Source organism: Lithobates pipiens, unplaced genomic scaffold, assembly GCF_037356315.1.
Source record: "Lithobates pipiens isolate NorthernLeopardFrog02 unplaced genomic scaffold, aLitPip1_a1.2 Scaffold_8, whole genome shotgun sequence".
NCBI classification, from domain to species: Eukaryota; Metazoa; Chordata; class Amphibia; order Anura; family Ranidae; genus Lithobates; species Lithobates pipiens.
The window spans coordinates 480,339,816-480,366,695 of NW_027507903.1; the positions used below are offsets into that span (position 1 = coordinate 480,339,816).

General features: G+C 44.4%; 1 protein-coding gene across 4 annotated transcripts in view; it reads right to left on the reverse strand.

Moving 5' to 3' along the window:
• The window catches only part of MANSC1 (MANSC domain containing 1), a 40,268-nt gene extending 15,273 nt beyond the window's left edge, over nt 1–24,995 (reverse strand). For 2 of the 4 annotated variants that reach the window (XR_013270302.1, XM_077468808.1), the window contains exon 1: nt 24,893–24,995. The gene's annotated coding sequence lies outside the window, so the exon portion shown is untranslated. Of the gene's footprint in view, nt 1–24,776 lie in introns of all 4 variants that reach the window. The other 2 variants (XR_013270303.1, XR_013270304.1) reach the window with 2 other exon arrangements.
• Nucleotides 24,996–26,880: the final 1,885 nt, after the last annotated feature.

A 26,880-nucleotide genomic window follows, 5' to 3' on the forward strand; every position in this document is an offset into this window, starting at 1 on the left:
GTAAAAGCGCCCCGCTAGTGGCCGAAATGCGCCGCAAAAATAGCGGCGTTTTACCGCCGACGCAAGTTGCGGTGTGGTGTGAAAGGGGTCTTAAACAAAAAAACAAACACACTATAGAAAAACATTTTTTATAATAAAAATGTAAAGAATCTAAAATGTCTTCATCAGTTTAGGCCAATATGTATTCTGCTACATATTTTAATAATAAAAAAAAAATCCCAATAAGCGTATATTGATTGATTTGCGCAAAAGTTATAGTGTCTACTACCTATAGGATATATTTTTGGAATTTGTATTTATTATTTACTAGAAATGGCAATGATCATCGACTTATAGCTTGCTTGCTCCCTGATTGTGGCTTGCATGTGGATTTTCTGAACATAAGTGGATTTTTTTGAACTAAAGTGGAGAGTTAATAACCAGGAGTTGTGCTTTGACTGCTTCTGCTTGACTGCTTCTGCTTGCAAGTGTTGTTTTTGGGGGTGTTTTATTTTCTCCCCTCCTTTATTTGATACATTTGCTAGCAGTTTTTAAAAGACCTTTTTTGCTGACACTTTTTAAACAGCATTTTTTTTCCCCTCTTTCTTCCTCCCAAATTAGGGGAGGGGTGAATTGTTCACAGGTGTATAAAGGTAGTTCTACAAACTCCCCCTTGAGCTTGCTCCCTGATTGTGGCTTGCATGTGGATTTTCTGAACATAAGTGGATTTTTTTGAACTAAAGTGGAGAGTTAATAACCAGGAGTTGTGCTTTGACTGCTTCTGCTTGACTGCTTCTGCTTGCAAGTGTTGTTTTTGGGGGTGTTTTATTTTCTCCCCTCCTTTATTTGATACATTTGCTAGCAGTTTTTAAAAGACCTTTTTTGCTGACACTTTTTAAACAGCATTTTTTTTCCCCTCTTTCTTCCTCCCAAATTAGGGGAGGGGTGAATTGTTCACAGGTGTATAAAGGTAGTTCTACAAACTCCCCCTTGAGCTTGCTCCCTGATTGTGGCTTGCATGTGGATTTTCTGAACATAAGTGGATTTTTTTGAACTAAAGTGGAGAGTTAATAACCAGGAGTTGTGCTTTGACTGCTTCTGCTTGACTGCTTCTGCTTGCAAGTGTTGTTTTTGGGGGTGTTTTATTTTCTCCCCTCCTTTATTTGATACATTTGCTAGCAGTTTTTAAAAGACCTTTTTTGCTGACACTTTTTAAACAGCATTTTTTTTCCCCTCTTTCTTCCTCCCAAATTAGGGGAGGGGTGAATTGTTCACAGGTGTATAAAGGTAGTTCTACAAACTCCCCCTTGAGCTTGCTCCCTGATTGTGGCTTGCATGTGGATTTTCTGAACATAAGTGGATTTTTTTGAACTAAAGTGGAGAGTTAATAACCAGGAGTTGTGCTTTGACTGCTTCTGCTTGACTGCTTCTGCTTGCAAGTGTTGTTTTTGGGGGTGTTTTATTTTCTCCCCTCCTTTATTTGATACATTTGCTAGCAGTTTTTAAAAGACCTTTTTTGCTGACACTTTTTAAACAGCATTTTTTTTCCCCTCTTTCTTCCTCCCAAATTAGGGGAGGGGTGAATTGTTCACAGGTGTATAAAGGTAGTTCTACAAACTCCCCCTTGAGCTTGCTCCCTGATTGTGGCTTGCATGTGGATTTTCTGAACATAAGTGGATTTTTTTGAACTAAAGTGGAGAGTTAATAACCAGGAGTTGTGCTTTGACTGCTTCTGCTTGACTGCTTCTGCTTGCAAGTGTTGTTTTTGGGGGTGTTTTATTTTCTCCCCTCCTTTATTTGATACATTTGCTAGCAGTTTTTAAAAGACCTTTTTTGCTGACACTTTTTAAACAGCATTTTTTTTCCCCTCTTTCTTCCTCCCAAATTAGGGGAGGGGTGAATTGTTCACAGGTGTATAAAGGTAGTTCTACAAACTCCCCCTTGAGCTTGCTCCCTGATTGTGGCTTGCATGTGGATTTTCTGAACATAAGTGGATTTTTTTGAACTAAAGTGGAGAGTTAATAACCAGGAGTTGTGCTTTGACTGCTTCTGCTTGACTGCTTCTGCTTGCAAGTGTTGTTTTTGGGGGTGTTTTATTTTCTCCCCTCCTTTATTTGATACATTTGCTAGCAGTTTTTAAAAGACCTTTTTTGCTGACACTTTTTAAACAGCATTTTTTTTCCCCTCTTTCTTCCTCCCAAATTAGGGGAGGGGTGAATTGTTCACAGGTGTATAAAGGTAGTTCTACAAACTCCCCCTTGAGCTTGCTCCCTGATTGTGGCTTGCATGTGGATTTTCTGAACATAAGTGGATTTTTTTGAACTAAAGTGGAGAGTTAATAACCAGGAGTTGTGCTTTGACTGCTTCTGCTTGACTGCTTCTGCTTGCAAGTGTTGTTTTTGGGGGTGTTTTATTTTCTCCCCTCCTTTATTTGATACATTTGCTAGCAGTTTTTAAAAGACCTTTTTTGCTGACACTTTTTAAACAGCATTTTTTTTCCCCTCTTTCTTCCTCCCAAATTAGGGGAGGGGTGAATTGTTCACAGGTGTATAAAGGTAGTTCTACAAACTCCCCCTTGAGCTTGCTCCCTGATTGTGGCTTGCATGTGGATTTTCTGAACATAAGTGGATTTTTTTGAACTAAAGTGGAGAGTTAATAACCAGGAGTTGTGCTTTGACTGCTTCTGCTTGACTGCTTCTGCTTGCAAGTGTTGTTTTTGGGGGTGTTTTATTTTCTCCCCTCCTTTATTTGATACATTTGCTAGCAGTTTTTAAAAGACCTTTTTTGCTGACACTTTTTAAACAGCATTTTTTTTCCCCTCTTTCTTCCTCCCAAATTAGGGGAGGGGTGAATTGTTCACAGGTGTATAAAGGTAGTTCTACAAACTCCCCCTTGAGCTTGCTCCCTGATTGTGGCTTGCATGTGGATTTTCTGAACATAAGTGGATTTTTTTGAACTAAAGTGGAGAGTTAATAACCAGGAGTTGTGCTTTGACTGCTTCTGCTTGACTGCTTCTGCTTGCAAGTGTTGTTTTTGGGGGTGTTTTATTTTCTCCCCTCCTTTATTTGATACATTTGCTAGCAGTTTTTAAAAGACCTTTTTTGCTGACACTTTTTAAACAGCATTTTTTTTCCCCTCTTTCTTCCTCCCAAATTAGGGGAGGGGTGAATTGTTCACAGGTGTATAAAGGTAGTTCTACAAACTCCCCCTTGAGCTTGCTCCCTGATTGTGGCTTGCATGTGGATTTTCTGAACATAAGTGGATTTTTTTGAACTAAAGTGGAGAGTTAATAACCAGGAGTTGTGCTTTGACTGCTTCTGCTTGACTGCTTCTGCTTGCAAGTGTTGTTTTTGGGGGTGTTTTATTTTCTCCCCTCCTTTATTTGATACATTTGCTAGCAGTTTTTAAAAGACCTTTTTTGCTGACACTTTTTAAACAGCATTTTTTTTCCCCTCTTTCTTCCTCCCAAATTAGGGGAGGGGTGAATTGTTCACAGGTGTATAAAGGTAGTTCTACAAACTCCCCCTTGAGCTTGCTCCCTGATTGTGGCTTGCATGTGGATTTTCTGAACATAAGTGGATTTTTTTGAACTAAAGTGGAGAGTTAATAACCAGGAGTTGTGCTTTGACTGCTTCTGCTTGACTGCTTCTGCTTGCAAGTGTTGTTTTTGGGGGTGTTTTATTTTCTCCCCTCCTTTATTTGATACATTTGCTAGCAGTTTTTAAAAGACCTTTTTTGCTGACACTTTTTAAACAGCATTTTTTTTCCCCTCTTTCTTCCTCCCAAATTAGGGGAGGGGTGAATTGTTCACAGGTGTATAAAGGTAGTTCTACAAACTCCCCCTTGAGCTTGCTCCCTGATTGTGGCTTGCATGTGGATTTTCTGAACATAAGTGGATTTTTTTGAACTAAAGTGGAGAGTTAATAACCAGGAGTTGTGCTTTGACTGCTTCTGCTTGACTGCTTCTGCTTGCAAGTGTTGTTTTTGGGGGTGTTTTATTTTCTCCCCTCCTTTATTTGATACATTTGCTAGCAGTTTTTAAAAGACCTTTTTTGCTGACACTTTTTAAACAGCATTTTTTTTCCCCTCTTTCTTCCTCCCAAATTAGGGGAGGGGTGAATTGTTCACAGGTGTATAAAGGTAGTTCTACAAACTCCCCCTTGAGCTTGCTCCCTGATTGTGGCTTGCATGTGGATTTTCTGAACATAAGTGGATTTTTTTGAACTAAAGTGGAGAGTTAATAACCAGGAGTTGTGCTTTGACTGCTTCTGCTTGACTGCTTCTGCTTGCAAGTGTTGTTTTTGGGGGTGTTTTATTTTCTCCCCTCCTTTATTTGATACATTTGCTAGCAGTTTTTAAAAGACCTTTTTTGCTGACACTTTTTAAACAGCATTTTTTTTCCCCTCTTTCTTCCTCCCAAATTAGGGGAGGGGTGAATTGTTCACAGGTGTATAAAGGTAGTTCTACAAACTCCCCCTTGAGCTTGCTCCCTGATTGTGGCTTGCATGTGGATTTTCTGAACATAAGTGGATTTTTTTGAACTAAAGTGGAGAGTTAATAACCAGGAGTTGTGCTTTGACTGCTTCTGCTTGACTGCTTCTGCTTGCAAGTGTTGTTTTTGGGGGTGTTTTATTTTCTCCCCTCCTTTATTTGATACATTTGCTAGCAGTTTTTAAAAGACCTTTTTTGCTGACACTTTTTAAACAGCATTTTTTTTCCCCTCTTTCTTCCTCCCAAATTAGGGGAGGGGTGAATTGTTCACAGGTGTATAAAGGTAGTTCTACAAACTCCCCCTTGAGCTTGCTCCCTGATTGTGGCTTGCATGTGGATTTTCTGAACATAAGTGGATTTTTTTGAACTAAAGTGGAGAGTTAATAACCAGGAGTTGTGCTTTGACTGCTTCTGCTTGACTGCTTCTGCTTGCAAGTGTTGTTTTTGGGGGTGTTTTATTTTCTCCCCTCCTTTATTTGATACATTTGCTAGCAGTTTTTAAAAGACCTTTTTTGCTGACACTTTTTAAACAGCATTTTTTTTCCCCTCTTTCTTCCTCCCAAATTAGGGGAGGGGTGAATTGTTCACAGGTGTATAAAGGTAGTTCTACAAACTCCCCCTTGAGCTTGCTCCCTGATTGTGGCTTGCATGTGGATTTTCTGAACATAAGTGGATTTTTTTGAACTAAAGTGGAGAGTTAATAACCAGGAGTTGTGCTTTGACTGCTTCTGCTTGACTGCTTCTGCTTGCAAGTGTTGTTTTTGGGGGTGTTTTATTTTCTCCCCTCCTTTATTTGATACATTTGCTAGCAGTTTTTAAAAGACCTTTTTTGCTGACACTTTTTAAACAGCATTTTTTTTCCCCTCTTTCTTCCTCCCAAATTAGGGGAGGGGTGAATTGTTCACAGGTGTATAAAGGTAGTTCTACAAACTCCCCCTTGAGCTTGCTCCCTGATTGTGGCTTGCATGTGGATTTTCTGAACATAAGTGGATTTTTTTGAACTAAAGTGGAGAGTTAATAACCAGGAGTTGAAAACAGGAGTTAAGACAGGAGTCTCTAACCTCTATCCTACATCCATCCTCCCCTCCATTTTAAAGATCCCACTGCAAGGGGCAACCAGACAGCTTTCCAGAAATGTCAGGCTGACAGCAAGCCAGATTCACCGGATCAGAGTGTTTTAAGGGGACAACCGCAGCCAGGTAAGCTCGCACCTCCACTCCCCCCCCCCCCCCCCCCCCAGTGATTGTTCCAGGGACTCTGTCCGACCGCCTACGGGGATCAGGAAGGAATTTTTGCCCCACTGGTGCATTTGGCTGCTACTGTCAGGGGGTTTTTTGCCTTCCTCTGGAACAACCATAGGTTAGCCTACCCCTACCTCCGGCCTCCTTTCCATTTTTTACGCTATCCTAGGACGACTATTCCAGATCACAGCCAGACTTCTTTTCTAAGCGGAGACCTCCACCTTAAGTAAAGGCAGCTGGAACAGCCAGCAACCGAATACAACAACTCCTTCCGCATCCATATAGGCATCCCCTGATCAACTTGCGCGCTAATAGCCTCAAGCACGGCGGCAAGTCTGATACCTAGCCCCACCTCAGGATCAATACCCTGATCAGGATCATCATCTTAGGCCCATAGTACCATCAACAGCATCCACAAACCATGTGCTACTTCAAATACTCAGCTGAAGTTCTGCACAGACTAAGGAACATCAACACCACATTGCCATCTTCCATACAAAAAATACTTCAAAGAGAACAACTATTAAAAACCGGACGACAAGCAGCTCCCAACCACAGGAAGACATCTACTCGACCACTACAATTAGATTGCGCCTTGATTAACGCCAGGTCTGCAGTCAAACATAGACTGGAAGTACACGACTTCATCATCGAGAACAATGTAGATTGTCTCTTCATCACCGAAAGCTGGTTAACCTCTGACTGCAACACCATCCTCACCGAATTGGTGCCGGAAAACTACAGGATCCTAACCGAACACCGGATAGGGAAAAAAGGAGGAGGCCTAGCAGTGATCTTTAAAGGTCACCTGGATCTCACTAAACCATCATCTCAGAACCCAGTGTCTTTTATGGAAACCCTGACGCTACATTTTCAACCAACACCCCATGACACCACTCATATTCTACTGTGCTACAGACCACCGGGACCAAAGTCCAATCTTCTTTCACCCCTCACGGAATCCTTTGCAATGCACACCCTAAAATTCAAAAATTTCCTGGCACTCGGAGATTTCAACCTTTGGGCAAACGAGCCTAAAGACCCCATCGCGACTGCCTGCATCAATCAACTAGAAGAACTGGGTCTACAGCAACTGATAAAGACTCCCACGCATGGGTCAGGACACACCCTGGACCTCATTTTCAAACAGAACATCGACGTCAACATACTCGACAACATAACTCTACCATGGACGGATCATCACGCCATCAAATTCAAAATCACTACCAACATCACCAACGCAAAACGGAAACCTGTAACAACGCACTGGACCAGATCGCATAAAAAACTGTACTCCGAAGCCTTCAAAACCACTCTGTCCAAAAAAATATCTACAATAACCTTAAACCACTCTACGGAGGAAACACTCAACTCCCTGAACAAGGCATTACTGCAATCAGCAGACTCGGTAGCACCAAAACGCAGGGCTCTCATCAGGAAGAAAAATGCTGGATGGTTTAATAGCTCCCTCTCCGTACTAAAGCAAGAACGCAGAAGAGCGGAAAGAACATGGAGAAGAAATCCCACCGAGGAAAACCTATTTAACTACAAAGGTCTGACAGAGAATTATCGGAAAGCAATCTTCAAAGCCAAAAAGGACCACTTCTCATATACAATCTCAACGGCCGCAAACCAACCGCGGGAACTGTTTAAACTGGTTAATCAATCAATGAATCCGGTGTGCCTAGAACCCCCAGAAAGCGAATCCCAGGATTACTGTGACAAACTGTCAGATTTTTTCATCGATAAAGTCAAAACCATCAGGGAAACAATTTGTCAGAAGAAAACATCCGACCTCAGCCAGCAAATACATAAAGAGGATGTCCGCACCAACATACCGCAACCGCCAAAATTTTCACTATCCCCAATTACCGTAGACACCGCAAAAAACATCATTAATAAACTGCGTGACAGTACCTCACCTATTGACATCATCCCCACAAAACTACTGAAAGAATGCTCCGACATCGTGGCTCCAACCATAACCCACCTCATAAACCGATCATTCCACGAAGGGATTGTTCCCAGCATCCTCAAACAAGGCATCGTCAAACCTCTACTCAAGAAACCAAACCTGGACCCTCAGGATCCAAACAACCGTAGGCCAATTACAAGCCTCAACACCATTTCTAAGATCATGGAGAAAGCTGTAGTACATCAGCTACAACTTCACCTGGATACTCACAAACTCCTGGACCCGCTGCAATCAGGCTTCCGCCCGGGTCATGGAACAGAAACAGCTCTCCTCAAGATTTGGGATGACGCCCTCGAAGCGGCAGATGACGGAGAGCCGTGTCTCCTCGTACTGCTAGACCTAAGTGCAGCGTTTGATACAGTAGATCACAATACTCTACTCGTCCGCCTCACAGAAGTAGCCGGAGTCCAAGACATAGATCTCCATTGGTTCGCGTCCTTCCTAGGAAATCGGTCACAGACAGTGAAACTAGGAAAATTCCTCTCCGAAACTCGGGCAGTCACCTGCGGAGTCCCTCAAGGCTCTCCGTTGTCACCCGTTCTCTTCAACATTTACATTCGCCCACTCCTTCAAATCATCAGATGCTCAGATCTCTGCTTCCACTCTTACGCTGACGACACGCAACTTTATTTCCGGATCAATGGAAAAAAAGATCACCAACAACAACTTGAAAACTGCCTCAAATCAATAGAGGACTGGATGACCACCAACTCCCTCCAGCTGAACCAATCAAAGACAGAGCTTCTTATCTTACACCCAAATCATAAGCCCGCAACCAAAACCTCCTGGTCTCCACCAACCGTCTTTGGGCAGACTATCTCCCCAAAGACCAAAGCCAAGAGTCTCGGGGTTATTTTAGACGCACAAATGTCAATGGATGCGCAAATAGGAGCAGTAGTCAGTCGATCTCACCATCTGCTGCGCATGCTTCGCAGACTCATCCCTTTTATCCCAAAGAATGACAAAGCAGTGGTAGTTGGAACAATCATTAATTCACGACTGGACTACGCAAACTCGCTTTACATAGGATTACCACAATATCAACTTGCGCGATTACAACTGATCCAAAACACGGCGGCAAGGCTGATAACAGGGGAAAAAACCCTGGGAATCCATTTCTCCTTCACTGAGGAGCTTACATTGGCTAACCGTAAAAAATCGGATCACGTTCAAGACCCTTTGCCTCACCCACAAATGCGTGCATAGAGAAGCTCCGCAATACCTAATGGAGAAAATAAATCATTACACACCAAACCGCAGTCTTCGATCAGCCAACAAAAACCTCCTCCTCGTGCCCAAAGCCCGGTATAAATCCAAGGGGGATCGGAGATTCGCTGTCCAAGGGCCTCGGCTATGGAATGCTCTACCAATAAACATCCGCCTGGAAGAAAATCACCTGGCTTTTAGGAAAAAACTCAAGACCTTCCTCTTTTAGCAGATGATCAAAGCTCGCCACAGCGCCTAGAGGCGATTCAGTTCGCATTGTGCGCTATATAAGTATTTCATTCATTCATTCATTCATAGCAGGACTGCACTATTGCAGTGGACAAGTCGAACACCTAACTTTCTGGGGACCAGTGGACACTAATACAGTGATCAGTGCTACAAATATGCACTGTCACTGTACTAATGACACTGGCAAGGAAGAGTTAAAAGTTAAGAAGTTAAAAATCAGGGGTGATCAAAGTGTTAAAATGTGTTCCTAGGGATTGCTTGCACTGTGGGAAGGCAGAGATCCATGTTTCTGCTTAGCAGAAAAAAAAGATTACTGCCTTCCCTTGTCACAGAATGGCGATTTGCCTTGTTTACTTGCCGTGTGCCATTAACGATCGTCAGGTACCGGCAGACATTGTGCCTGCCAGACCCACTAATTGGCTCCCACTGTGTCCAGTCACAGCAGGAGCGCGTCGCCGGTGGTGTGCATGCGTGCCCCAGACCCAGAAGTACAGAATTGCATGCCTGTACATCATTCTGCATAGAGTGGCCGCCCTGCCACAGTAAATGTACACGGGGTGGTCCGATTGGTTTACCATCCCTCTAGATAGTTTGTTTGGCCCAAACTATTTTCCACACTAAAGCAGGCCATAGACAACTCGAAAACCGAATGTTCTATCGATCATAAAAATTAAAATGGTGCATACTATTGTGCCATCATGCGTTTTGTTTTTCTAAATCCAGCATGTTGAATCAGGCACTTTCAATTGTGACACACGAAAATAGTGTGTCGCAACTGGCACACTAATACGAAAACAAACAAGAAAAATTTGTGTTCAGTTTTGACTCACCTATGGCCTGCTTAAAGTTATATTCATAAGCAGTAGTTTCTGCTGCAGTTTTCAGCAGCTAGGTGCAGCCACCAGCCCTGTATACTATAATGGACAGGTTGCCAAAGTCCACACCTTTTCATGGCTCTCTGCTCTCTCCTCATCAGCATATGAAGCAATTGGCTCCTTGTGCTGTTTCTCACTTTCCCAGTCTAAGCTCTGCTTGTACAGGGATTGCAAGAAGCCGATACCTAGTCAAATCAGGGACTTGTACTGCTTGCAAGGGAAAAAAAAAAAAAAAAAAAGTGTTAAATAAAAGTGCTGAATTAATGTTTGTCTTTTATATCTTTATATTTCATTAAGATACACCTGTACTGAGAAACACATAGGCTGATGACCTCTTTCTAAATATGTTAGTTTGCTGGTTTTATCTGCCTTCACTGTTTTGAGTCCTCAACTTGAAACATGCATGCAGCATTCAAAGTCAGAGAAAGGTTCCAGCGGAACGAGGCAAAAAAGTATCAAAGCCGTATGATCACATGGAAGCCAAGCAACAAGCATTTTCAGATGGAGATGTCCGCATGTTCCTTCAGCACTGAAATCCTATGCATCAGCTCTTCTCAGGCAGGAAGCTGCAGACCTGTCAGTATATAACAATGGCTTAGCGCCTGAGACCCCCAAAACAGAGTGGAAGGAAGGAAAGCCAGGCCACTGAAGATAACAAATGTCAGTTTTCATTAGAAGAAAAAAAAATAACAAACGGACATTTCTTGGAAACAATCGTAGACCTGATTTAAGTTGGTTTCCCGTTGTAAGAGAATGAAGGATGTACGCTTATATACGCGGGGGGGGGGGGGGTTCATATTATACAGTATTTATATTAGAGGAAAAAAAAAAGGGAGGATGGATGTAGAGCCAGCGGGAGAGACTGAGGTCATGGGCAGTGGAGTCAGGCAGCTGCAGCCAGGAGGGTTGGCAGAGCCTGAAAAGGACTGACTGGGAGCAGTAGTCCATCAAGGTCAGCTAGCAATAAAGCCTTCTATTCTTGTTGCTACACTAAAGGGGCCCGCGGTCCCTGTCTGCAAATGGCAGTTGCTAAGGCCTGGCTGGAACCAGGGTCAGGCCTAACCATGTGGTAGCTGTACCAGGAACCAAGTATCGTACAGGAAAGAGAGGAACAGTCTACAAATAAGCGTTGTCCTGGAGGAGACTGGAACTATAAAAGTGTAAATAGGATGTTCCATCTGATCATTTTATTGATTCTACTATATACTTTGGGCATCCCATCATTTCCCTTACCCTATCCAAGTTCAAAATTCCTCAATAAAAATATGGACAGTTCAATGTCCCAAAAGTGACTGGAAAGGGTGACAGACGAACCACGATATCCAGCAGCCCCTATAGGGGTACCGCTAAATAAATTATATATATATATATATATATATATATATATATATATATATATATATATATATTATTCTCTAATCTCATACACACAGGTGCATCTCAAAAAATTTGAATATCATCAAAAAGTAAATTTCAATAATTCAATTCAAAAAGTTACCGTATATACTCGAGTATAAGCCGAGATTTTCAGCCTCTTTTTTGAGGCTGAAAGTGCCCCCCTCGGCTTATACTCGAGTCATCGCTGTCTGCCCGCTCGATCAGCGTGTCGAGCAGACAGACAGCGGCCATTCTATGATTCAAAAGCCGCGCCTCCGGCTCCGCCTTCGCCTGTGATAGGCGGAACACTGAATTTCCCAGCAGCCTGTGTTCCGCCTATCACGGGCATCTTCTCATCCTCGTACTACGGACGAGGATGATACGACGTCCGTGATAGGCGGAACACAGGCTGCTGGGAAATTCAGTGTTCCGCCTATCACAGGCGAAGGAGGAGGCGCGGCTTTTGAATTTTACAATGGCCGCCGACGAAGAGGGCACGGGACGGGACGGGACGAAGGCAAGGCACGACACGGGACGGAGGCTCGGGACAAAGGCTCGGGACACAGGTAGGCTGGACACACACACACACACACACACACACACACACACACACACGGATGGAGACACACACACACGGATGGATGGATGGATGGATGGATGGAGACACACACACACACAGGGATGGATGGATACACACACACACACAGGGATGGAGACACACACACACAGGGATGGATGGATGGATGGAGACACACACACACAGGGATGGATGGATGGATGGATGGATGGAGACACACACACACAGGGATGGATGGATGGATGGATGGATGGAGACACACACACACAGGGATGGATGGATGGATGGACACACACACACACACAGGGACGGATGGACGGACACACAGGGATGGACGGACACACAGGGATGGACGGACACACAGGGATGGACGGACACACACACAGGGATGGACAGGCATGTCTCACCCTCGGCTTATACACGAGTCAATAAGTTTGCCAGTTTTTTTGGGGGTAAATTGGGGGCCTCGGCTTATATTCGGGTCGGCCTATACTCGAGTATATACGGTACACTCATATTTGCTATAGATGCATTACACACAGAGTGATATATTTCAAGCATTTATTTGGTATTTATTTCCTTTGATGATTATGGCTTACAGCTAGTGAAACCCCAAAATTCAGTATCTCAGAAAATTAGAATATTTCATAAGACCAATAAAAATAAAGGATTTTTAATACAGAAATGTTGGCTTACTGAAAAATATATCCATGTATAGTATGCACTCAATACTTGGTCGAGGTGCCTTTTGCATGAATGACTGCATCAATGCGGCGTGGCATGGAGGTGATCAGTCTGTGGCACAGATGAGATGTTGTGGAAGCCCAAATTCTTTTGATAGTTCATGCAACTTGGATTCTGCACCTCTCCACTCTTCCTCCAGACTCTGGGACCTTAATTTCCTAATGAAATGCAGAATTTACTTTTATCCAAAAAGAGGACTTTGGACCACTGACCAACAGTCCAGTCCTTTTTTATCCTTAGCCCAGGTAAGAGGCTTCTGGCGTTGTCTTTGGTTCAGGAGTTGAATGAAACAAGGAATGGGCCAGTTGTAGCCCATGCCACAGTCCACTCCTTGCGAGTCTCCCCCAAATTCTTGAATGACTAACTGAAGAATACTCTCTACAGTACACCTACCGGTCTCCATTCGGTCTTATACCTGTTCATTGACCCTTTTACAGCTGACACAGGCTCTGCACTGTCCCTGTCTGCATCTATACACAATTGCAAACCATCAATTGATATATTAGGCATAAAAGAGGGCCTTTATCAATTCATCAGGGCACTGCCAATGTTAAAAGGGAGCACTGACAGAAAATTATGCGACAGATTTTTTCATAAGCTCACAGCTCGAGTCATAAATTCACTCTTTGCGCTAAAGTTGCACTGTGACAGCATAACCAAATATGGACATATGTCCATACACATCTGGAAAGTTTTCACACATTTTGTTATGTTACAGCTAGGGATGCACCGATACCATTTTTTTTCCCCCTTTTAGAATGAGTACAAGTACCGATACTTTCTTTTTAGTACTCGCCGATACCAATTACCGATACCTACCGCAACTGTTTCGTTTTAACTTCAGTTGTCAGCAATGGTACAAAGCATTGAAAAGTAGAATATAATATATATATATATATATATATATATATATATATATATATATATATATATATATATATATAGAGTTTTTTTTATTCACTAGCAAAGCAAAAAAGAAAAAAAAAAAAAGTTTTATTGTTTTTAAAATAAATGTGAACAAAAGAAAAGATGCAGGAAAATAATTAAATGGAGGAGAATAGGGAGTAAATATGGAGTAAATTAAGGGTTATTAAGGGGTTAAACAGAGGAACATTTGTTCATCCCATTTGACAGCTCCAATGACCAGACTTCTTTAACACTGGGGAGACCCACTGACAGCTCAAAGAGCAGAGCCTGAAAGTATCAGTGCATTTGCACGAGTACCAATACTTGTGCAAATACTCGGTATCGGCACCTATACCGATACTAGTATCCTTGCAACCCTAGTTACAGCCTTATTCCAAAATGGATTCAACTCATTAATTTTCCTCAAAATTCTACAAACAATACCCCATAAAGATAATGTGAAAGACGTTTGTTTGAAATCTTTGCAAGTTTATTCAAAATGAAAAACATCACAGGTACAGAAGTATTCACAGCCTTTGCCATGACACTCAAAATTGAGTTCAGGTGCATTCTAACGCTGATCATCCTTTCGATGTTTCTACAACTTGGAGTCCACCTGTGGTAAATTCAGTTGATTGGACATCATTTGGAAAGGCACACACCTGTCTATTAAAAAGGTCCCACAGTTAACAGTGCATGTCAGAGCACAAACCAAGCCATCAAGTCCAAGGAATTGTCTGTAGACCTCGAAGACAGGATTGTATCGTGGCACAAATCTGGGGAAGGGTACAGGAAAATATCTGCAGCATTTAAGGTCTCATGAGCACAGTGGCCTCCATCATCCATAAATAGAAGAAGTTTGGAACCACCATGACTCTTCCTAGAGCAGATCCACCCAGCCAAACTGAGCGATCGGGGGAGAAGGGCCTTTAGTCAGGGAGGTGACCAAGAACCCAGTGGTCACTCTGACAGAGCTCCGGCGTTTCTCTGTGGAGAGGGAAGAAAAACCATCTCTGCAGCACTCCACCAATCAGGCCTCTATGGTAGATTGGCCAAACGGAAACCACTCCTCAGTAAAAAGCACATGACAGCCCACCTGGAGTTTGCCAAAAGGTACCCAAAAGACCATGAGAAACAAAATTCTCTGGTCTGATGAAACAAAGATTGAACTCTTTGGCCTGAAAGGCAAGCATCATGTCTGGAGGAAACCTGGAACCCCTCATCACCTGGCCAATACCATCCCTACTTTGAAGCATGGTGGTGACAGCATCATGCTGTGGATCGGTTTTTCAGGGGCAGGAACTGGGAGACTAGTCAGGATCAAGGGAAAGATGAATGCAGCAATGTACAGAGACATCCTTGATGACAACCTGCTCCAGAGCGCTCTGGACCTCAGACTGGGGCAAAGGTTCATCTTCCAACAGGACAATGACCCTAGGCACACAGCCAAGATAACAAAGGAGTAGCTACAGGACAACTCTGTGAATGTCCTTGAATGGCCCAGACTTGAACCTGACTGAACATCTCTTGAGAGATCTGAAAATGGCTGTGCAACAACGCTCCCCATCCAACCTGATGAAGCTTGAAAGGTCCTGCAAAGAAGAATGGGAGAAACTTCCCAAAAATAAGTGTGCCAAGCTTGTAGCATCATACTCAAAGACTTGAGGCTGTAATTGGTGCTTCAACAAAGTATTAAGCAAAGGCTGTGAATACTTATGTAAATGGAATTTTTTTCCCTGTTTTATTTTTAATACATTCGCAAAGATTTCAAACAAACTTTTTTCATGTTGTCATTATGGGTTATGGTTTGTAGAATTTGGAGGAAAATAATTAATTGAATCCATTTTGGAATACGGCTGTAACATAACAAAATGTGAAAAAACTTTCTGGATGCACTGTATATCAGCACGGAAGTCACCAGCATCCTGACCCTTTGTTTACCTGTTTTCCGACTTTAAAGTTTGGGTAAAGGCGAGTTTGGAGGACAAACCTATCTGTAAATTGTAATCTGGTCGCAAAGACTTTGCCAAGTGAGAGTAAAGGCCCATACACACGATCAGACTTTTTGACAACAAACATGCAAATTAGCTGTTTTGGAGCAACATCCGACCGTGTGTACTCTCCATCGGACAAACTTTTTTGGTTTTCATCGGACTTTTGTTGGCTGTACGAACGGACAAACTTTCTGGCAACAAAAGTCTGATGGAGCAAAGTCTGATCGTGTGTATAGAAAACCATAGGACTTTTGTACAAAGTACAAACAGGCATGCTCAGAACCAATGCAAAAGATCAGACAACAATACAGAAGTTGACCAAAGGTGGCGGTAAAGAGCAGAAAAACCACGTGATTTGTTGAAAGTTGGCTGAAAAAGTCCTGCCGTGTGTATGCAATGCAAGTTCAGGGCCGACGCCCTTTGTACAAAAATCCAAGGGAAAGTTTGTACAAAGTCCTATCGTGTGTATGAGGCTTTAGCCTGATCCACCAATTTGCTTAGTGATTGTCCCCATAGTATTCAAGGAAAGGAGGCCGAGTACCTTTGATTGCACTGCAGCAGACAATTTGCCAATTCTGTTGAACAGCCTCCTTTCCTTTGGACACTATTGCTTCATAACAGTGATTGAAGCCTGATTGATGCTGTGCACTCAGTGTACACATATTACTTTCGCAGCACAGCCCACCCCTATTCTGCATGTGGCAAAGAAAATAAGTGAACCCCTCCAATGATGGAATCAGCAGAGGTTTCCAGTGAAGGACACTTAAAGACATTTTAGTTAACTGTGCTCCTCCAACTTTGTGGTAAGTTTTGGGAAATTTTCTGTTCTAGCACAACTGTGCCGTGTACAGAGCTGGCACCATAAAGATATGGTGTGACCAGTTTGTTTGGAGGAACTTGAGTTGCCTGCATGGAGCCCTGACCTCAACCCTACTAAACACCTTTGGGGTGAATTGTAAGACCGATTGTGAGCCAGAACTTATTTTTCAACATCAGTACCTGACCTCACAAAAGAAAGAATGGAGGAGATATAGTTATATACAAATATCAGGTGGCACAGTGGTGTAGTGGGTGGCACTCTCGCCCAACAGTAAAAAGGGTCGCTGGTTCAAATCCCAACCACGACACTACCTGCCTGGAGTTTGCATGTTCTCCCTGTGCCTGCGTGGGTTTCCTCCGGGTACTCCGGTTTCCTCCCACAATCCAAAGACATGCAGGTAGGTTAATTGGCTTCTGTCCAAAATTGGCCCTAGTATATGAATGGGGACCTTGGATTGTGGGCTCCTTGAGGGTAGGGACCGAAGTGAGTGTGCAATGTACAGGGATAGGGACAATTGTAGAGACTCACTCAGGTTGAACTGGATGGACAGGTGTCTTTATTCAACCTAACAAACTATGAAACAAACATTGCAACAGGTTAAAGGTGTTGTAAGGGTTTGTGTTTTTTTCACCTTAATGAATCCTATGCATTAAGGTGAAAAAAAAACCTGGCAATGACAGCCCCCCCCCCCCCCATTTACTTACCTGAGCCCGTTCACCTGCTGTGTGTGTCTCCCAGAATCCTCTTTACCACGGAGTCTGGCCGTTGATTGGATAGATTGATAACACAGCCATTGGCTTGCGCTGCTGTCAATCACATCCAATGACGCGGCCACCGGGGGGGGGGGGGGGCGGGACCAAGTCATACACTCTGTGCGTGCCTATGGACATAATGTGTATGACAGGGAGCACGCCCGCAAGCTAATCGCCTCGGTATAGAGCTTCCCAGAGGGGGGTTAGCTATTGCGGGGAGGAGCCAAAACTGCCTCTGAGGGACCCCAGAACAGGAGGATCGGGGCCACTCTGTGCAAAACGAACTGCACAGTGGAGGTCAGTATAACTTTTTTTTTTTTGTTTTTAAATAACAAACCCATACAACCCCTTTAAATAAATAAATAAAAAAAAAACTAAAAAGCAAAGCTTTGCGGGTAAAAACTGTGGCATTGCCTGGCTTCAGAGAGCCTCAGAGCAGATTCTTGTTGTAATAAGATTAAAATGAGGGTGGAACAGGGTGCTCATTCCCCCTGGGGCGGGTGGTTCTGCCTGGTGACTCTGCAAGGTTGCAGGGCCTGCACTACACCAGAAGCCTCAATCAGGAAAGACTTGATTGTCAAGTTTAGAATTAGGAGTTTCCCCTATTGATGCCACTCACAATAGGTTGGGAGTCAAAGGTAACACAAGAGTTAAAGGTAATACCTAGACGGGATTTAATAAAGAATGGAATTTTATTAGCCCTCGCTGAGTGGATGGGGGAGCGTTTGGTCACCCAGTGATCTCCTCCACCTCACTTCCTGAAACTTGAAATTAAGAACAAAAAAATATCTTCAATGGAATCATGGACATGTGATGACTGGTTCTGGTTTCCAAGTCTATAGGGATGCAAAACCTACTTAACCACTTGCCTACTGGGCACTTTTACCCCTTAATGCCCAGGCCAATTTTCAGCTTCCAGCGCTGTCACACTTTGAATGACAATTACGCGGTCATGCACCCAAACTAAATGTTTATCATTTTTTTTTCACACTAATAGATTTCTTTTGGTGGCATTTAATCACCACTTTTTTTTTTGTGCTAAATACATAAAAAAAAAAAAAAAACACACACACACACACACACACACACACACACACACGCTTTCATAGTTTGGTATAACATTTGCAAACAGGTAATTTTTCTCCATTACTGATGTGCGCTGATGAGGCTGTACTGATGGGCACTGACTGGCAGCAGTGGTGAGACTGCCCTGATTATCAGTGTACTCTGACATGAATATTTTAACGATGAACTATAGACAGGTATAAAAGACGAGTACAGGTCTGTAATACACATTACATGCATTTTCCAAATACCAGCAGTGCAAGTACCATAAATATAGCAGGGCTGGAGTATGAGAGAAAGAAGCAGTACAAGGGGCCAATCAGTTCACATACTGAAAAGAAACACTAATGAGAGGAGATGAACTCATCACTGTGCTGCTTCTGTTTTAACTATTTAGTCACAAGCTGAGAATTAGCTCAGAACAACCTGGTCTCAGAGGAAGTGGGTTGAATGATGCTGGCCATCAGAATGCGGACATCTAGAAGGCAAAAAAAAAAAAAAAAAAAAAGGTTTTGCCAGGGAAACTTCAGGATATAAGGTGAATGTTGCAGCAAAGGCTGGTTTTTATCTTTGTTTTTGGCTAGAGCTCTGCTTTAATCTGTATAGAAATCCTAACAATGATTTTTTTTTGTTTTTTTTGTTTTCGCTCCCTTTTGGTCCATTATATATACAACATTGAATGTGTACAGGTTTTATCTCTTCAATCAGTGTAAAAAATACCAGTCAATCCTGATATCTGCTAATGACTTTGTGTACTCTTTGCCTTTGCAGACTATGGTCAGTTACATTGTTCTCAATCCTACCCATAGAATACAGAACACCTCTCCCTATGTTATGGCAAAGAGGAGATGATGAAGTTAAAAGAAGTATGGGTTTTGCTGTATTTTTTTAATCATACTTACCTAGGTGGATGCAGCAATGGTGCTGCATCTGTCCCCTGCCAGCCCAAACACTGAGAATTGAGCGATTAAACACCGCCAATCGCTTGGTTCTCAGAGCTCCCTGAGCAGAGAGCTGGCAACTGTCAGTTACCGACTCTCTGCTCTGCACCCTGTGCTCGCTGGGCTGTGGAGAGGCGGGTGCGGCTGGCCCAGGCTCTCATCGGTTCGGTGAGAGGTCAAGCCAGGTGCCAATCCAGGCATGTGGACAGATCCCGATCATATGGTCCTTCTTGAACCTGGACCGCCTCTGTGACATCTGTGACATTAGCAGGCTGAAGCCCGCTGTCTGCTGAAAACGGGTGACAGGATTGCAAAACGAACTACACTGCTGTGATCCAAAAAGGAGAAGAAGTACAGCCAAACGAGCCAGCCTTTAAGGCCCCTTTCACACGGACGATCCGTACAGTTCCGCCTGTCAGTTTTTCAGGCGGACCTGAATGGATGCTCCATAGAGGTCTATGGAGCGTCGGATGTCAGCGGACTTGTCACCGCTGACATCCGACGCTCCGATCCGAAAAAGTGTGATGGAGGAAAAAGCTATTTTTCCATCCATCATCGGATCGGATGACGATGGACACTACGGTCCATCGTCACCCGATCTCTCATAGGGGAGAGCGGCGCTGTGACAGGTCCATCCCTGCGCAGTGTGCAGAGACGGACCTGTCATCTTCCTGCTCAGAGGAGATCGCTCCGACGATCCCCGCTGAGCAAGCGGATATCCACGGGGCGGATCAGGACTGATCCACCCCGTGTGAAAGGACTCTAAATGTTTTACCAAGTGAAAAAAAGAAAGAAAGCCTGAAAAGCGAAAACGAATGCAGCCACCACATCTAAGGACTGATAAGCTACAACGCATTGCATTTTTGTTTTAGGTACATTTTACCTCTTGTGGAAAGGCCAGAATCACCTTTGTGAACAAACTAGGAAAAATAGTCTAGCTTAGTAACAAATAACAAGCGCGTCACCGAAAAGATTTAATGGCAGGATTTGCAAATATTTGGAGAGGGAGGGTATTATTTTTCATGTTGCCAGAGACAAAAGATTTGGCAGAAGCTGCTCTCCATTCTGTATGGGCACAAAGTTAGAGTAGGACACCTTGTCAGCAGGGCCATATGACCAAACGCACACGAATTACAAAGTGACCTTATTATTTATCCTCGCCATTTGGACTATGAATTACGCTGAACATTGGACACGCCTACAAAATGGATGCCACCGGTGCTCACTGCGGACCACGGGTGATAGCTTTTACAGCTTAAAGGAAACAACATGCGACATCTGGCAGTAATAGTTTTTACTAGAGGTAAGAACCAATAAACTTCCTATAAACAGGATCCTTAAGCTTCAGCTGTGATGCAACCAAGTGAACATCAGCCCTGGTTCACACGGACCGCGGGAATGAAGTCGTGCGAGTTCAGCTGAACTATTTCATTCCGGCATGTCAGTCCTGAGTTCAGGGCGATTTCGGAGATATCTGTGCGGGTTTGTGCACAGATGTCAATAGAAATCACACCCCGAAATCACCAAAAGTAGTACAGAAACTAATTTTGGGAATTGGTGCGGTGCCACAAATGCGGCATCACACCGATTCGGATGGTGCCATTGCCGGCAATTGCCAATGATTTGGCATGCGATTTGACATGTCAAATTGTCTGCCAAATCACATCAATGTGAACCAGGGCTCAATGAAACAAAATTGAACTATGCATTAAAAGGAAAACCGTAATCTGGGGAAATCGCATTTTAGCTTCTTACCTGGTAAAAACAAAACCAGTAGGGAATGGTTTGAACACCAGTCTCTTTTTTTTTTTTGCTTTTGCTGTGTCATATTGGGAAATTTGCTGTTCACTTTCTGTCCAGGAGACACAACAGGAAGTGAGAGGAAATCAAAAACAATAGAGAGAGGATTTTCCAATGAGGATAGTTGTTCTAGTGACATCTAAGAGGGGAATTCCAATGGGACAAAAATCCTGAAACCTTTCCTACTCCATCCAAAATTGAAAAAAATAAGTAAATAAATAAAAAGAAAAAAAAAAAACACATTTTGGGTTTTTAATATACATCAAAGCCTGACTATAGCTTTTCTGTAAAGCTTTTTTTTTTAGCTTGCAAACTAGTAGCTGTGTGAAGACAGCGGCTGCGGAAAAGCGACATTCACAAAACCACAAGCCGACAACAGCACACACCGGCTGCTACAACTCTAATCTATCTCTGACAAATGTAGTAGCTGCCAGTGTATACCGTTTTCAAGCTGTGCTCCCCAGCCACAGTCATTCACAACACAAGCCACCAGCTACTAGCATAGGAATCTCTTCATACCTAGCCGGGGGTTGCAGAAGATTGCAGGCTCAGCCTTTTATCTATATAAACTGAGCCTAGTATTCAAAGGGGTCTGTGGCTGCAGTTCTGCCTGTACCTCCCCCTTAGGAATGCCCATAAATTGGGCTTTGGCCTGGGATGGAGCAACAGCCAGCACTGACAGTAATAAAAAAAAGACGTTTATTTCCAAACCACTGGGACGAGTGCTGTGTGGAGGATCCACTGGGGGATTTAACAAGCCTTATCAACTTCAGGGGAAGAGTCCCTTTTTTAAAGCTGAACTAAAGGCAAATGGCCAAATTCACTCTTGAAATAAATATACAAGAGATGTCTTAACTGCCAAATGATTGTGCATTTCTGTTTATCCAGTCTGGAGATTTATATAGCTCTGCTACACAGCACAGTTCTAACTGGCAGAAGCCCTGATTTTTCTCTGCTGTAGTTCAGTAACACTTACAGGTCTCCCACCCCCCCGACCCCCCTGCGATTAGATAGTAAAATGAACAGGTCCAGACTGATGAGCTCATCTCCCTGTCTCTTTGTCATCTCCTCCCATCCACATGCACCTTCTAAGCACATCAGCACAACTGATTGGCTCTTTGTACTACGTCTCTCTTTCTCCCAGTTTAAACTCTTCTATACAGGGACTACAAGAAGTTAATATCCTGTAAGATCCAGGTACTTACACTGAAACTATAAGCTAAAAATAAACATATTAATGCATTAACAAATACAGAGCTGCCTTTATACCTGTTCATGCCAGCTATACGCATATAATCCAACCACTATGTAAGAAGTGCCAGGCCACTATGACTTAAAGAGGAGCTCCACCCAAAAGCAGAAGCTCCACTTGTTTGCTTCCTCCCCCTTGGCACCTTTCGGAAGGAGGGGGGAGTGGGTACCTGTTTCTGACAGGCACTCGTCCCCATTTCTGGGAGACCTTGCCACAGCAAAGTCTCCCGGAAGTTTGCCCCCCCCCCCCCCCCCCCACCCTCCTCTACTCTATTCAGAAAGCACAACGCAAGGGTTCACTGCCGGTTTCCCTTACAGGGAATGACGGCGGCAGCACCCGAGAACAGACTGAAAATCGTCTGGGGTGCCGACATCGTGGAATCCCTGGACAGGTAGGTGTCCCAATGTTAAAAGTCAGCAGCTACAGTATTTGTTTAGCTGCTGACGCTTACATTTCAAATTGTTGGGGGGGGGGGGTGGCTTTAGCTCCGCTTTAAAATCGAAGGAGGTGCTGGACTTATCTCTATTATTTATATCTGACAGGTTTATGGCTCTGCCAGCCTGTGAGAGGAGATAGAGGCACACAGAGCACCTCTACCCGCCCCTCCTCTCTGCTGCTCATTCAGAGAAGCCTTTGTATTTTGTAAATGAGTTCACATAATAAAAATGCTTCTGGGATTGGGCAGAAGGAGGAGGAAAGTCAGGCAAAGCAGCTGCACTGACTCTAATGTTAACGATACATCAGTGTGAGACTTTTGAAAATGCAGTGATAGTCGCCATCTAGGAGTGCAATAAAACTATCAGATGTAAATAATAGAGATAAGCCCAGAGGACATCATGCAGCTCCTTGGACCTAAAGCGGAACTCCACCCAAAAGGGGAAGCTCCATTTGTCTGCCTCCCCCTCCGCTGCCACATTTGGCACCGTGTGTGTGTGTGTGTGTGTGTGTGTGTGTGTGTGTGTGTGTGTGTGTGTGTGTGTGTGTGTGTGTGTGTGTACCTGGTTTTGCCAGGTACCCGCTCCCACTTCCAGCTCACTTCACAGCAGAGAGTTGAGCCAGAAGTTGGCTGCCCCCCTTCCTCCACAGCCTTCTGGGACACTTAACAGGTCTCGGAAGACTGCAGCCCATTCACAACGACAAGCACAGTAGGAAACCGACTGCAGTGCCAACAGCTGACACCCAATACCCGACAGCTCATTGAATAATCAGGTTGGGTGAGAACACCACTGGATGGATGGACCGGTAAGTACCCTAATATTAAAAGTCAGCAACTACTGTATTTGAAGCTTGAGTCCTATTTAACTCTGCGCCTTTACTTTTTGCAAAGGAGCTGAATTCCTTTAATGCCAAGTGTCCACATGCATGCATCCACGGGGAATGGATTTTCTGTGCTGAGAGTGCACTCACTGTCTTGGGCAGCTCCTGATGCATACTTGGAATTGGGAGCTTCTGATCAAGTGACCGCTGTAACTGCCAATCACAAGTTCTGAAATTCTGCCTCCCAGAATTTACAGCAGCAGCAAGGGGTTAAATTTGCCTCCAATTCAAAAGGATCTTCTTTGGGACAAGAGGGATTGTCATGCATAGTGAAAGGTTCTGCCGGGCATGCCAGTTGTGATACACTAAGGCAAGATAAAAATCCTGCAGTGCTGAGTAACTAGCAGTCTGAGTGTAGCAAGAATGCCCATTGATCTTAGACTTTCTTTTCAGCTAGGGGGCTGCGATTGCCCACAAGGCCAGTCTAGTATGTGTGGCACTGGTCGGAGCACACTGCTGGAATAGAAATGCTGATGCAGAAACCCAATATCACACAGAGGTCAGACAATGCTGGCACAGCCCAGGGCGGGCACCACCTTCACCACCTGCACACTCTGCTGTGTAACATATGGAAGACCTGCACTGCCTTGTCCTACACATGGCCTTATGTATGCAAACCGGAGGGAGGGGTGTTTACAACACCCGCTACAGTGCCACACACCCTGCAAGGCCCCCATGTTTATTTAACCCTTATTGCCCCAGAAACACCATGACACCTGCTAATGTGTATCTACCAGACACCTGCACAATCTGGTTCCATTGTATCCAACACAGCATTCCACAATCTTTTCCTGGGGCGTTATATACCATATACAGTATAGACTCCATTACAGCACAGTGTCATTAAGACATACCATATAGTATACAGTAGATACTCCATTACAGCATATACTCCATTACAGCAGGGCTATTCACCTGCACCAGACATAGCTTTATATAGTCTTATAATGTATTATAATCAGAAATAATAAGAAAACCCAGCCTGGCAGCACTCAGTGATGCAAACTCGTCGGAAGGTGAAACACACACACACACACACACACACACTGTATATGTAGATCCATTTTATATAGCAAAGGATTTGTGTACATAAATCTAGTGAACCAGTAAAATGCCTCTCTATAGATCACAAGACAAAATGCATGCAATGCATTACCATAGGCATCCCCCCATATGATGATCAGCCCCGGTGCAGGCTCCCTTCCCCTAACCTACCATATTCCATCCATATAGAGTCATTGCTCTGTCCATAGTGGGTTCCCATTTCCGCACACCCCGGGACACAGTACATTACATGCTACGGAGATAATTACAGGAATTGTCCTTCTCACCTTCCTCCGTCTGCTCCCCAGATCGCTCAGCTTCCCCTGACTCCCAGTCGCAGCTCCCAGCACCGCCCACTACATTTCCCTCTAACCACACCCAAACATTCGCTGATCCCTCCCAACCACGCCTCCTGGCTGGGCTCGCTGCACAAGGCCCCGCCCTCTCTATCTGCGCTGGTCTCTTTGGTCGCAGAGGACGCTGATCACTGATCCTCCCACAGATTCCCAACAGTGGTCACTGCCTCTGATCCTCCCACTGATCCTCAACTGTGATCACTGATCCCCAACTATGATCATTGATCCTCCCACTGATCACCACCTGTGGTCACAGCCTCGGGTCTCTGATCCTCCCACAGATCCCCAACAGTGGTCACTGCCTCTAATCCTCCCACTGATCCTCAACTGTGATCACTGATCCCCGACTGTGATCACTGATCCTCCCACTGTGATCACTGATCCTCCCACTGATCACCAACTGTGGTCACTGCCTCTGGTCTCTGATCCTCCCACAGATCCCCAATTGTGGTCACTGCCTCTGATCCTCCCACTGATCCTCAACTGTGATCACTGATCCCCAACTATGATCACTGATCACCAACTGTGGTCACTGCCTCTGATCATCCCACTGATCCTCAACTGTGATCACCGATCCCCAACTATGATCACTGATCCTCCCATTGATCACCAACTGTGGTCACAGCCTCCGGTCTCTGATCCTCCCACAGATCCCCAATTGTGGTCACTGCCTCTGATCATCCCACTGATCCTCAACTGTGATCACCGATCCCCCCCACTGATCACCAACTGTGATCACTGCCTCTGATCCTCCCACTGATCCCCAACTGTGATCACTGCCTCTGGTCTCTGATCCTCCCACTGATCACCAACTGTGATCACTACCCCTGGTCACTCATCCCCAACTGTGTTCACTGCCTCTGATCCTCCCACTTATCACCAACTGTGACATTGCCTCTGATCCTCCCACTAATACCCAACTGTGATCACTGCCTCTGATCCTCCCACTGATCCCCAACTGTGATCACTGCCTCTGATCCCCCCACTGATTACCAACTGTGATCACTGCCTCTGATCCTCCAACTGATCACCAACTGTGATCACTGCCTCTGATCCTCCCATTGGTCACCAACTGTGGTCACTACCTCTGATCCTCCAACTGATCAACAACTGTGATCACTGCACACTGTACAGCTGCTGTTTCCAGGTGCATACCTGTGCGCAGGCACCAACCAAGAATGACCAGAACAACCACAGATGTCTCTGTAGACGTGTATGTGTGAACGTGACCACGCATTGGCGCTCGTGTTGGTGCGAGCACCTGTCACCAGAACGGGTGCCAGTCGGCCTATTTAAATGGAGCTACAACGCTGAACTGGTTGCTGTTTGGTCTGCAGCGTTTACCTGAATCCTGCTTCCTGTGTGTATGACTTCTGTTACCGATCCAGCTTGCTCCCGACTACTCCTGCATGCTTCCTGCCCTGACCTCTGGCTTTTCACGGACTGATCTCTGTCTCCAGTTCATGTTACTTAGCATCTGTTGTCAAACTGGCCTGTGCCCTGACTACGCTTTTGCCTGGGTATCAAGCAGATAGGGTAAGAGCAAGCCGGGTCAAGGATCAGAGGTTAGCATGGATAACAGGTTTCAGAACACACAGAAGCTGCAGACCAAACAGCAAGGAGTCTTTGGTGTATTCACTTTAAATAGCCCCTTTGGCACCAACATTGGTGACATGCGCACGTGTACGCGCACGTATGCGCACAGGCGCACGTGTGCATGCAGGTGCATGCAAAAGCACGTGCGTGTGTGCTCACCGATGCGCCTTGAATGTGCACGTCTGTCGTGCAATTCCTGCTGCACGGTCATGCCTTCCCTGAAATTGCCCTCCTTCTACGGGCAACCTCTGTGTGCCCAACTGGTTCTACTTCCAGGGATGGCTATGGAAAAAAGCGCAAACCAAATCCGCAGCATGCACATT